The sequence below is a fragment of the Rutilus rutilus genome (assembly GCF_951802725.1).
Source record: "Rutilus rutilus genome assembly, chromosome: 8".
Classification (NCBI taxonomy): Eukaryota; Metazoa; Chordata; class Actinopteri; order Cypriniformes; family Leuciscidae; genus Rutilus; species Rutilus rutilus.
In genome coordinates, this window is record NC_140222.1 from 12,556,016 (window position 1) to 12,568,450 (window position 12,435).

The following is a 12,435-nucleotide window of genomic DNA, read 5'->3' on the forward strand; positions in this document are numbered from 1 at the left end:
CCTAAACTCCTCTGAGACTTCAGATCTCTAAACACCTCTGAGACTTCAGATCCCTAATCTCCTCTGAGACTTCAGATCCCAAATCTCCTCTGAGACTTCAGATCCCTCAGATCTCTAAACTCCTCTGAGACTTCAAATCCCTAAACACCTCTGAGACTTCAGATCTCTAAACACCTCTGAGACTTCAGATCCCTAAACACCTCTGAGACTTCAGATCTCTAAACACCTCTGAGACTTCAGATCCCTAAACTCCTCTGAGACTTCAGATCCCCCTAAACACCTCTGAGACTTCAGATCCCCCTAAACACCTCTGAGACTTCAGATCCCTAAACACCTCTGAGACTTCAGATCTCTAAACACCTCTGAGACTTCAGATCCCTAAACACCTCTGAGACTTCAGATCCCTAAACACCTCTGAGACTTCAGATCCCTAAACACTAAACACCTCTGAGACTTCAGATCCCTAAACACCTCTGAGACTTCAGATCTCTAAACACCTCTGAGACTTCAGAACCCTAAACACCTCTGAGACTTCAGATCCCTAAACACCTCTGAGACTTCAGATCCCTAAACACCTCCGAGACTTCAGATCCCTAAACACCTCTGAGACTTCAGATCCCTAAACACCTCTGAGACTTCAGATCCCTAAACACCTCTGAGACTTCAGATCCCTAAACTCCTCTGAGACTTCAGATCCCTAAACTCCTCTGAGACTTCAGATCCCCCTAAACACCTCTGAGACTTCAAATCTCTAAACACCTCTGAGACTTCAGATCCCTAAACACCTCTGAGACTTCAGATCCCTAAACTCCTCTGAGACTTCAGATCTCTAAACACCTCTGAGACTTCAGATCCCTAATCTCCTCTGAGACTTCAGATCCCAAATCTCCTCTGAGACTTCAGATCCCTCAGATCTCTAAACTCCTCTGAGACTTCAAATCCCTAAACACCTCTGAGACTTCAGATCTCTAAACACCTCTGAGACTTCAGATCCCTAAACACCTCTGAGACTTCAGATCTCTAAACACCTCTGAGACTTCAGATCCCTAAACACCTCTGAGACTTCAGATCCCTAAACTGCTCTGAGACTTCAGATCCCTAAACTCCTCTGAGACTTCAGATCTCTAAACACCTCTGAGACTTCAGATCCCTAAACACCTCTGAGACTTCAGATCCCTAAACACCTCTGAGACTTCAGATCTCTAAACTCCTCTGAGACTTCAGATCCCTAAACACCTCTGAGACTTGCATCCACTCATTCAGCGAGAGCTTGTCCCGGGTATTTCAGCAGACAGTCAAACATTGTGACCGGAGGGACACCAGGTATCATTCCCTCCATCAGGGAACAGAGGTTATAGTAACCGAGATGTTCCCTGTCAGTCACTTTGACGTGGTCGATTATAGTTGACACTTACTTTGGTCACCCAGCTGTGCAATTTTCATTCCAGTCCCTTTGTTTTTTTGGGTTGTAAAGGTCTTAACTTGTTGTTTTGAGTAAATTAATATTATTTTTCTAACACATTTATTTTGTCTGAAGGCTTTACAGTAATCAACAATATGTTAATGAACAAACCCCAAAAACAATTATAAAACTTGCGCCAAACACGTTTAAACTTCAATAAAATAAAAAATGGTGCACAATATTGTGATGTTGAGATGCAAGACAATCATGCAAATGAGTTTAAGGGTAGTAGAGAAGTTTTATTGAGGATTACAGACAAGTGGAAAAAACATCTGCATATTTCTTCCCTCATCTGTTTTTGCTCATTCACTAGTTTTTTAGAATAGTTTTTAATGCTTAAAAAGTGTTAACAGAGTGCTTAAAAATTCAGTAGACTAGCCAAATCTTGCACATAAGCACAATTACACAGAGACATGCATGAAGAAGAATATAACATCAACTTAGACTTGAAGTTATTTTAACATTATGCTCATTTAAAGTAAATGATGAGAGACAGTGAATATATTCTCATTCATATCAGAGTCCCATAAAGTTTGGTAGGCTACATTTTCTTTTACCCTAAATTGAACTTGTGTGCTTGTTCTTCAAAAGCACATAAAAAATTGTGCTCAAATATAATTATTAGATACATGTACAGCTGTGCTTCATTGAATTCACTGAAATACGACACGTTAACCTCTAACTCAAGTATTTATGTATCTATTTTATTTTTGGCTTTGTGATTGATTCTGATTGTTTTTTTGTTTTTATTTTTTTCAATTGAAAAACAAAGGAAGACAGAAAATGAGAAGTACAATATTGTAAAGCTCTTTTCAGTCTGTCATCTATACATTAATTACGCCTTCAGCATAATGTACAGGCCAGCCGTTACTACACTCCAACACAATCTTACGAGTGGACCTGGTCCCTCTGTATTTACAGTGTGGGTGTGTATTTCCACTCTGTAATTTACAAATGATCACAGGGAAAGGATTGTTACTTATACGGTTAATGCCCTGTGGAGTTCCTGCTTTACCACAAACTGCTTTAACATCTTTTTTATTTGCTAGTATGAAAGTGTTGATTTCTTTGCAGCCGTTGGTGGTTTTGGAGCGTATGATTCCTCTCGTGTGGATCTCACTGTCACATTTCTGTACATTCATGTTGCCAAACACATGTTGCTTGAGGAACTGCTCATAACCTTGTGGTTGAGCATGAGTGGAGAACGACACACACAAGACCAGCAGCAGAATCACAGCAGACTGATGAATCTCCATGACCTGCTGAACAACACACACATCAAAACACCTTTACTGACATTTGACTTACTAAAACAGTTTGGCTGTGACAAATTAATAAAATTAACTATGAGACCCTTCCTTTGTTTTTACTTGCACGTATCTTAGTTACTTTAACCCAGCTGTGTTTCGTACACACACGGTTGCAATCCTGTATTTGTTTAAGACACATTTATTGTATATCTTATATGCTGAGTAAAGTTTTTAAGCTCTTACCTTGTTGTTGTTGGTAAGTGAATCTTTTGTTGTCTTCTTTTGCCTGAAGGCTTTACAGTGATCAACAGCACGATAATGAACAAACCCCAGAAAATACTGATGAAACTTGCTCCAAACACAAGTTTAGACTTCAGTGTTGTCTGTCAGTACCGCTGGAGTTTTTATTGCAAACCTAATGTGACCTTTAAACACTGGACAGTGCAAACATAACCTTGGACAACTGGTTGACGGGAATTTCATCGCCATTATTTGTTATTTGCAAATATTCAAAAAGGAAAACATTAATGGTGTTTCAAAGTCCAGTTTCTACAAACCAGAGATCCTTTAGGTAGATTTTTAAATTATCTAAAATATTGTCGTGATGCACAGTTGATTTGATTGTTTTACTCTAAATCTGTGGTTGTCAGATCAAGTAGTAGCACATTGTCACGTATCTGTCATGATTCTGCACTCGTGTCCTTGATTTTCTTTAGTCTTGAGGCAGAATCATGACAGACCCGTGTTTTATGTGCAAACACATGGCCTTTTGCTGGGCCATGTGCTTGCGTTGTCTCGTTCCTTGCCCCGCCCCCTTGTTATCCTCGTTTTGTCATTATTGCTTCACCTGTGTCACCTGTTTCCCTCTTTAGTTTCTCCTATTTAATCCCCTTGTGTTTGCTGTCCTGTGCCGGTTCATTGTTAATCACTGTGAGATCTGTTCCTGAGTAAGTCTGTTGAAAGTCCTGTTGAAAGTCTTGTCTAAGTAGTAGTATTGTTCCTGTTTCTGTTTTAGTCTAGTTTGCAAAGTGTTAGTCTAGTCTAGTCATCTCTTGTCTGTCTTGCCCTTGTTTTGCCCCCTCGTGGGTTTTGTTTTCTGGTTTTTGCTTAAATAAACCTTTTGTGTTGCACATATCGTCTGCGTTTGGGTTCTACCTCCACATCCCATGACAGTATCCAGTCACCAGACCAGGGGCCTCATTTATAACCGTTTGCGTACGCACAAAGCAGGCCCTGATAGAGGCGTACGCCACTTCCGACAAATAAGTTGTGATTTTATAAAAACAAACATGACTGGAAAATGTGCGCACCTGCACGAAAACTCTGACGCATACGTACAAACGGTTTGGAGTCTGAGCAGTTTGGCGACACCGATGGTGAGCTGGAGTTACATGGCTTTAGGCCCTGTTTACACGTACATGGTTATTTTGAAAAGACATTTCCCTTCGAAGAGACATTTCCCTTCGTTTGCGCCCTTCAATTACACGCAAACGGAGGATTCGCCAACGAAACCGATTCTTTTTAAAAACTCCGGCCAGAGTGGAGGTTTTGAAAATCTTCGTTTGCATGTTTGCATGTAAAGTGAGAAAAACTGAGTTTTAGGCAGCAACGTCACAGAATGTGACTATTTTCGGGATTCTGATTGGCTAAGGTGGGCTTGTGCTTCTCGTTACACTGCCACCTACAGGTTTGGCATGCTCTTGATAGCATATACACAGGTTCGTGTGCACGATGTTATTTTTGAAAACAAACAGGGGTGAAATGTCCGTTTATGAAAATAGCCATCCACGTGTAAACGTAGAAAATCTAAAGACAATTATACATGTACACAAAAAGATAATACAAATATAATTTCACTCACCAAGCCATTTCACTTGAAGCAACTATCCATCCCTTCTTAAATGCCCGCACCAGCGAGCGCGTTGGGCCGTTTAGTGAAACGTAAATCTTGATTATGAGTCCTAAATACATACAGTGCATGTTCACATTAACAGTTTAAATAAATAAAAGAATGATTTAAACTATGCTTTACTTCTGATATAAACTTTTAGATTAAATATGCCATTCTCATGGAGTTAAATGCTTACATGAAATCATTTCCATTATAATCTGTTTCCATTATAAATATAAATCAATTAAAAATACTATGGTAACACTTTAGAATACTGTATCTTACTTACTGCATAACTAATAAGTAATTATTGAAGAACTAATAGGTAATTATTCATTAACTACTTCTTCACTACTGTTAACTACTAAGGAAGATGTGTTAACTAATCAGTATGTAATATATTTTTATGATTGTGTTAAGTAACAGTTAGTTAATCAATAAATAATGAATTCTGTCATAACTCTTGAAGAACTACTACTAATTATCTACTAATTAAGGTTCAAGAAAAATAACTAAGAAGTAACTACTAATGAACAGTCATACAAAACTAACCTCAGATTAGATTTATATTTTATATACAGTACTGTGTGTGTCTGTTTTCCTCAGCATAGAATGCCATTGAGTAAATTCATGTTTGAGGCAATGACTGAGGGAAACTGAAAATATAGGGAACTTATTTGTAATTCATAAATAATTATCAAATAATTCTGCAGGAATTACTTAGAACCTGGAACAGTATTCTAAAGTGAGAATATAGGGAACTCATTAGTAATTAATAAATAATTATCCAGGAATTAGGCTACTTATAACCTGAAACAGTATTCTAAAGTGAACATATAAGGAAATTAATTGGTAATTAACAAATAATTATTAGATAATTCTTCAGGAATTACTTGGAACCTGGAACAGTATTCTAAAGTGAGAATATAGGGAACTCATTAGTAATTAATAAATAATTATCAAATAATTATCCAGGAATTAGGCTACTTATAACCTGAAACAGTATTCTAAAGTGAACATATAAGGAAATGAATTGGTAATTAACAAATAATTATTAGATAATTCTTCAGGAATTACTTGGAACCTGGAACAGTATTCTAAAGTGAGAATATAGGGAACTCATTAGTAATTAATACAGAATTATCAAATAATTATCCAGGAATTAGGCTACTTATAACCTGAAACAGTATTCTAAAGTGAACATATAAGGAAATTAATTGGCAATTAACAAATAATTATTAGATAATTCTTCAGGAATTACTTGGAACCTGGAACAGTATTCTAAAGTGAGAATATAGGAAACTCATTAGTAATTAATACAGAATTACCACATACTTCTGACTCAAATCAAACTTACTGAAAAAAACACATTATTAACGGTATTATCTAAACCTTTGTAAAATAGATAAGTTATCATACATTATGATACATTTTGCTAATTAAATAAAAAGTTTGCTTATTTGCAGATCAATATATAGCCTAGTAAATGTCTGCACTTATCTTTCTTATTAGTGCTGAAGAATGACTAAAACTGGCTAGAAAATAAAATAAAAAACATTGATCAGTGCTTTTTACTTTTCAAGTAATTACCTTTGTACATTTACTAAGGTAATTTTGAAAATGAATAGGCCAATAGTTTATCATTTTACTGGAGTAATATTTTATTGGGTTATCTGTACTTTTACTCAAGTACTTGATTTGTGTACTTCATCCACCACTCCACTGCTAAAATAAAACGGTTTATTGTCACTGTGTATGACTGTTCATTAGTAGTTACTTCTTAGTTATTTTTCTTGCACATTAATTAATAGATAATTAATAATAGTTCTTCAAGAGTTATGACATAATTCATTAGTTATTGATTAACTAACTGAAACTTAACACAATCATACAATTCTACTACATACTAATTAGTTAACACATCTTCCTTAGTAGTTAACAGTAGTGACTTAAGTGTTAATAAATAATTATCTATTAGTTCCTCAATAATTCCTTATTAGTTATGCAGTAAGTAAGATACAGTATTCTAAAGTGTTACCAATACTATTTGGGCAGTGAAAAAGATTGAGAAAAACTTTATTTGAAATGTATTTGATACTATTTGATTTATTTATTCAAAAACAAGGCAAGGATAGGCTACTAAATTATTTTTATTAATGTAATGTGACTGCACATCCATATTTCATATTTTCCTATAATGTCTCAATGCCACAAAACAATTCTGTTCATAAATGTTGGTTTATCAATGATTTGTTGATCTCAATGTGTGGACATGAAAAAGAATCTAAATATCTATAGATGTATCCTCGGTTCACTTTATCTTTGCGTCAGACTGCAATGGAATGGAGCCAAGGGGAATATTTGAGAAACAGTTTAGTCTGGGCAGGGAGCATGCTTGGTTGTTGTTAATAGTTTACCTTACACACAGAGACAGGGAATATGTACATTAATTTTGATCCTACTTTAATGGAAATAATCTAAGCATGGCATGCAGAAATATAGTTATATGCGTTACATGCGTCAGAAAGAAACTGCATGTCAAACCTCATACAGTTTTTGCATTTACACCAGTAATGATATAGAGAAAACTACAGTACCTCTGTATGTCAGCTTACTTAGATTCCAAATAGCCAAAACAGAGATAAGAAGAGAGAAAAATATATCTGTTTTAATATCTGATTCACATGATTCCCACCAAGGAATGTCAATCAGGGAAATGTGATCTGTTCATGTGATGGCATGTGTGTACCATTTTCACTCATTTTGGGGTGAATCATAGAGACCACCTCCTTAAATCACACAATAAAGCTTTGAAGTTTGAAGTTTTTGTCACTGGAAAAGTTTCAGAGACAGAAAGCTAAATGAGACGTCCCACTAAATGTATTATATTTACAGATTGAACAGTTTGATAGGAGCTCTGCTCAGTTGAGTCATGTTGGGAAATAGGAACATTTCTCCCCCTCAAGATGGGAGAGATCTGAAAGTCAGAGATGATTAATTATATTATTTCTTCATCTGCCAGTACTGTATCTTCAATCTGCACGCTCAAGCAAGGCCTGTTTTTATTCCATCTCACAAGACATTTAGACACTCAGTTAAATGTGACCTCTCGCTTGATTTGACCGACTGCTTAAAGTAACACTATGGCACTTTGCCCTCTGCAGTCGCCCTGCAGGTTGGAAGTGGAATTGTCTCATTAGAACTATAGAAACCCGACCTGATCTGGCAATCTTACATAGCGTGGTTATAGCAGATAAAGGACTGCAAAGTGGAGACATAAGTGCCTTTCACCCTGTTACGACTTGATGAACCACTGAAACAATTTTGAAAACATTATTTGAAGGTAAAAAATCTTACTTAGTGTTGCTTTAAAAGCAAGTGAATGAAAGCCAATAGTGCAGTGGGGTTTAGATCTGGTGACACAGTGGGACATATTATTTAGTATCCTCAGAGACGAATGAAGCACAAGTTGAGATTCAGTCCCTCCTCTTTCCTCACAGTGACAGGGGCGAAATGCTTACAGATTACAGTTAATAAGAATAAAATATGTCTATTTATAATTTGTTTTGAAGGCTCCTTTCACAGATGAAATTATATTTCAATTTTATGAAATCAGAAGTGTGCAATATTTGTCATTCCGTTGTTCTCGTGTTCTGTGTACTACGTGATTACGAATCAAATAACACAATTTCATGGTTTTATTTAATATGTACGGTTTGATTTTCCCACAATATGATGTGTACTCTACAAATATTTCATAGTATATTTAATTTACAGTTGTTCTCGATTGCTTAAACACTATAACCAGGCTTTTGAACTAAAATTTCAAAACCATAATGCCATTTATCAAAAATCACACCCATTTCACTAAACTATAAACACTATTCCCTGTTTTGACACATGAGTCAGATTTGTTGAACTGTCACTGCAAAACTCTACACACAAATCCCTTCATTTCTCATTGCCTAGACCATGTTGTCATTTAGAAAGCACTAGCATTCAATATTGTTCACTCAAGTCAGCACAGCTTCAGCTCAGTTAGCACACAATTACCCAGGTGGAAACACTAAGAGTCAAAATTTAACACACATCAATCAGATCCTTCAATAGATATATAAAAGGGCCCAAATCAGTTTATTGAGTTTTGGAACAATGGATCCAGAAAGACATGAAGGAAGAGATTGAGGAGGGATAAGAATGAGGAGGAGGAAGGGCAAGAAGACTTGCAGTCTCAGATGAAATTCAAGCCACTCTAGTTTCCCATGTCTTTATCAATGGTATGACTATGAGGGAGGCTGGGCTACGAGTAAGGCCAAATTTGAGTCGCTTTACCGTCACCTCGAGAGCCTTCAGGGGGGTGTGGTAGCAAACAAAATTCTATCACTGAGTAAGAGTCGAGACAAACATTTCCAATAGTCTTTGATGAGGTGTATTTTCTTGCAAGAAAAGGCCAGCAGTCGTACAGTAACACAGAGTGACACAGAGTGTGACAGTGAAGGGAGGGCATCCTTTCTACTTTATAGTCTTGACTCCCAGAATGTTATCTTTCTAGGCCAATGATGGTATTTCAACCATATGTGGAAAATTCTTAGACGTGTTCATCCTTGAGTGGAGGCCCTCCTGTCACAACCAACACTCTTTACCACTCTAATACAATTCCATATTAGAATAAGGTTTGTGTGTGCTCTTTTACTGTCATATGATGGTCACACACATCTTACTGTAAGTAAATATATAAAAAAAAATTACTGGAGAGAGTAAAAAAAAAGAGTAAAAAAAAAGAAGTGTAAAACAGGACTATTTTGTTTTTGTTTTTGTGTGTGTGTGTGTGTGTTGTACTGTGTATGAATAAAATGTTGCCAATGTATCCACTGGTTGTGTCTTTTGTGTTCATCATGTGAAAAGGTTTTGATGGGGGAACCACAAGCAACATAACTTACCAGTTTTGGAAATGTTGTTTTAAATTTATTGCACCAGTGTGTTAGACTATGTTGTAGTGTGTGTGATTTTGAGGGCTTGTGTGTCCTGTCTGAGGGCAAAGTTTGGTTTTTCAGCAAGAGTGAATGGTTTTGAGTGTAGAGCTTCATTTTGACCTGAAAATAGGATGTTTGGGGAATTGGGTGAGACGTCGACGTTATGGATTTGTGTTTACAGTCTTGATACGAGGCATAGTTTCAAGAAATGTGTTTAAGCAATCGAGAAAAACTGTAATTAATCAATCAACAATACTAATGATCAGCAATACCAAACGTGGACATTTTCCACTAGAAACAAACCTTGATGTACTATTTTAATTTAATACTGTGAAGCTGCTTTGATACAATCGGTATTGTGAAAAGCGCTATACAAATAAACTTGACTTGACTTGACAGTTCCCATGGATATACATTTTGTGAAACAGCATGTTAAAATAATGAAGCAGTTACAATAAGATTGCGCTGATCAAATTGCCGTCATTAAAGCACATATTAGAAAAAAACACCATAATCCCTGCTTATTGATGAAAAATCAGGTACGTTAAAAACACACAAATAAATGCACAAATAAAGGTACAAATGCCATTCTAAAATGTGACATCGATATTAGTTTCAATAAGTTAACACAGTATCACACCAAATGTGATTGCGCTAGTGAAATGATTGAGTCATACATGTAATGATAACAACAACAACAACAACAACAACATACACTTCTTAGCTAACCGGCCACAAGAATCTGAGTAGTTGAGGATCAACAGCCATAACCACTTGTCACGTAATATTAGGAGAAGGGTTCTGCCATTTATTATGAAGTTGCAGACTGGGCAAATACTTCCGGATGATCTGTTTCCAGAAGTGATCAGCTATTACCTGGCTGTGTCGGTAGTGCTTGCGTCCCAATAGATCACTTGGTCTATACCGCTTGGAGCAAGAACTTGATCTGCTGGGGATCTGCCTGCCAGATCTCGGTCCAGGACATCTTCTCCCACCTCGTCCATGCTCCCTGCTACCGCATGCCCACAGGTCCTTCCTCTTCAGCATCAGCCCGCACTAATGGAAAATACAGGTTAAAAAGTAACCACAATTATCAACATACAACATATACTTAATGTCCTGTAATACACACAGGTTGCTTTATTGCTTTAAAGGGACTTTGTGATTGTGACCGTCCACTTGAAGATGAAGATGTTACATTTAAACTCTTCTGTTTCTTCGGTTCAGACATTTGCAGGCTTAGGTTAGTAAATAATGAACTATTTACTTCTGCACTTTGGTTTAAAGTAATGTTTTTTCTTTTTCATTTTTCAAAAAATTGCATTGTGATGCTTATTTATTCAGTGATGTGATATTCATAGTGAAAGAATTCTAGGATGGTAGTCTCGGCATGAAGAATATGACTTTCATATGGGTATGAATATGGGTTTCTTTGAAGAAGGTAGCCTACTGGCAACATCTGTTCTTCATTATTTGGACCATATGGGATTGGTCTCCTATTCTCCTCTATTCTAACCAAAGTCCTTTTAGGCAAGTCGTGCCACTCGGCCGCCCTCTTGGCAACGCCTCCGGGCAGCTATTTCGGACAAGACCAGGCTCCTATCTAAATGGATGGGCAGAAAGTCAGAACAGCACTTTCACTGGCCAGCGGGACATAAAAACTGCATGTATAGAAACAGCAGTAAAATATGATAAAAATCGCTGTAAAAGTTTGATGACTTTGCCCCAAAATAAGGTTTAAAATGCCTTTTCCCCCACAGGTTATACCTTTACTACGCATGCGCAAGGGTTCACGTTCACGACACCAAACTTCATTGACGTCTCTATCCAGATGCCGGTGTTGTGCCTAGCACTTAAACAATTATATGTATTTAAATGTCTGAAACCTAAAATAAACATTATGTGGTTAAAACACTGAACAGTTGTGATATAGCCTATGACAAGCGCCGAGCGCGTGTCACAGTGTCTGGTTTATGTTTCCCCGGGTGTCCACTAAAGGTCTCTTCCCCATACTGTCACCATTCACTCTGGAACTGCATTTCCCATAATCCTTTGTCTGTTCTCATCACTTGTGATTGCACTCAGCTGTTCCCTATCACATTGTTAGTGTCTGTGTATAAAGTCACGGAGTCATTGTGGTATGTCACTTACTGCAGTTTTTTTGGAAGATATAGAAAAGAAGAAGTAATGATATCTAGATTAAGAATGGGACATACAGGATTAAACTCAACATTAGCATTAATGGGGAAGCATGACAGTGGGATGTGTAACGAATGCAATATTTTAGAAACAGTTGAGCATGTGCTTTTTAAGTGTGGTAAATATGATGGTCAGCGTGACAGTCTTTTTAATAGTATTAAAAATAGGCCAGTGAGTGTTGTGGATCTTCTGGGGAAGGGTTTAAGTGACAATCAGATATATAGGGCTGTTTTAATCTTTTTGGAGGTTACAGGTATTATGTTACAGGATATAGGAATATAGGGTCTGAGGGTGAGATGTATGGTGCCTCTGCCTGCCTTAAAGGCTGAGGAGCCCAGTGTGGAAGCTGGAGGAGCTGAACACGCAGCGTCAGCTGAAGCCTGGGCTCTGATCCTTTGGGGTGGGTGGGGTATCCACCCCCCTTCAATTAAATTTTTTTTTTTTTTTTTTAAGGAAGGAAAGGAAAGGAAGGAAAGGTGAAAGAAAGAAAAGAAAATAAAACAATACAGATTCATCACCCAGGTGGATAAAATATTCAGTAGGTGGCGGTAATGCTCCTATGGAGTAAACGGCCAGATAACTAAAAGAAGAAGAAGAAGAAGGTATGTCACTTACACTTCTTGTAGTCTGTTTCCTGGTTTGAGTTTGTTTTGTTCCTTT

The 12,435-nt window shown here is 37.1% G+C and overlaps 1 long non-coding RNA gene across 1 annotated transcript; it reads right to left on the bottom strand.

Annotated features, from left to right (window-relative positions):
* Nucleotides 1-1,680: 1,680 nt before the first annotated feature.
* On the bottom strand, nucleotides 1,681-3,157 carry LOC311294687. The gene is made up of 2 exons (XR_014628102.1): nucleotides 2,956-3,157; nucleotides 1,681-2,724 (listed from the first exon to the last, which is right to left on the bottom strand). It is a non-coding gene; the product is annotated as an uncharacterized lncRNA (long non-coding RNA).
* Between the last annotated feature and the right edge of the window lie 9,278 nt (nucleotides 3,158-12,435).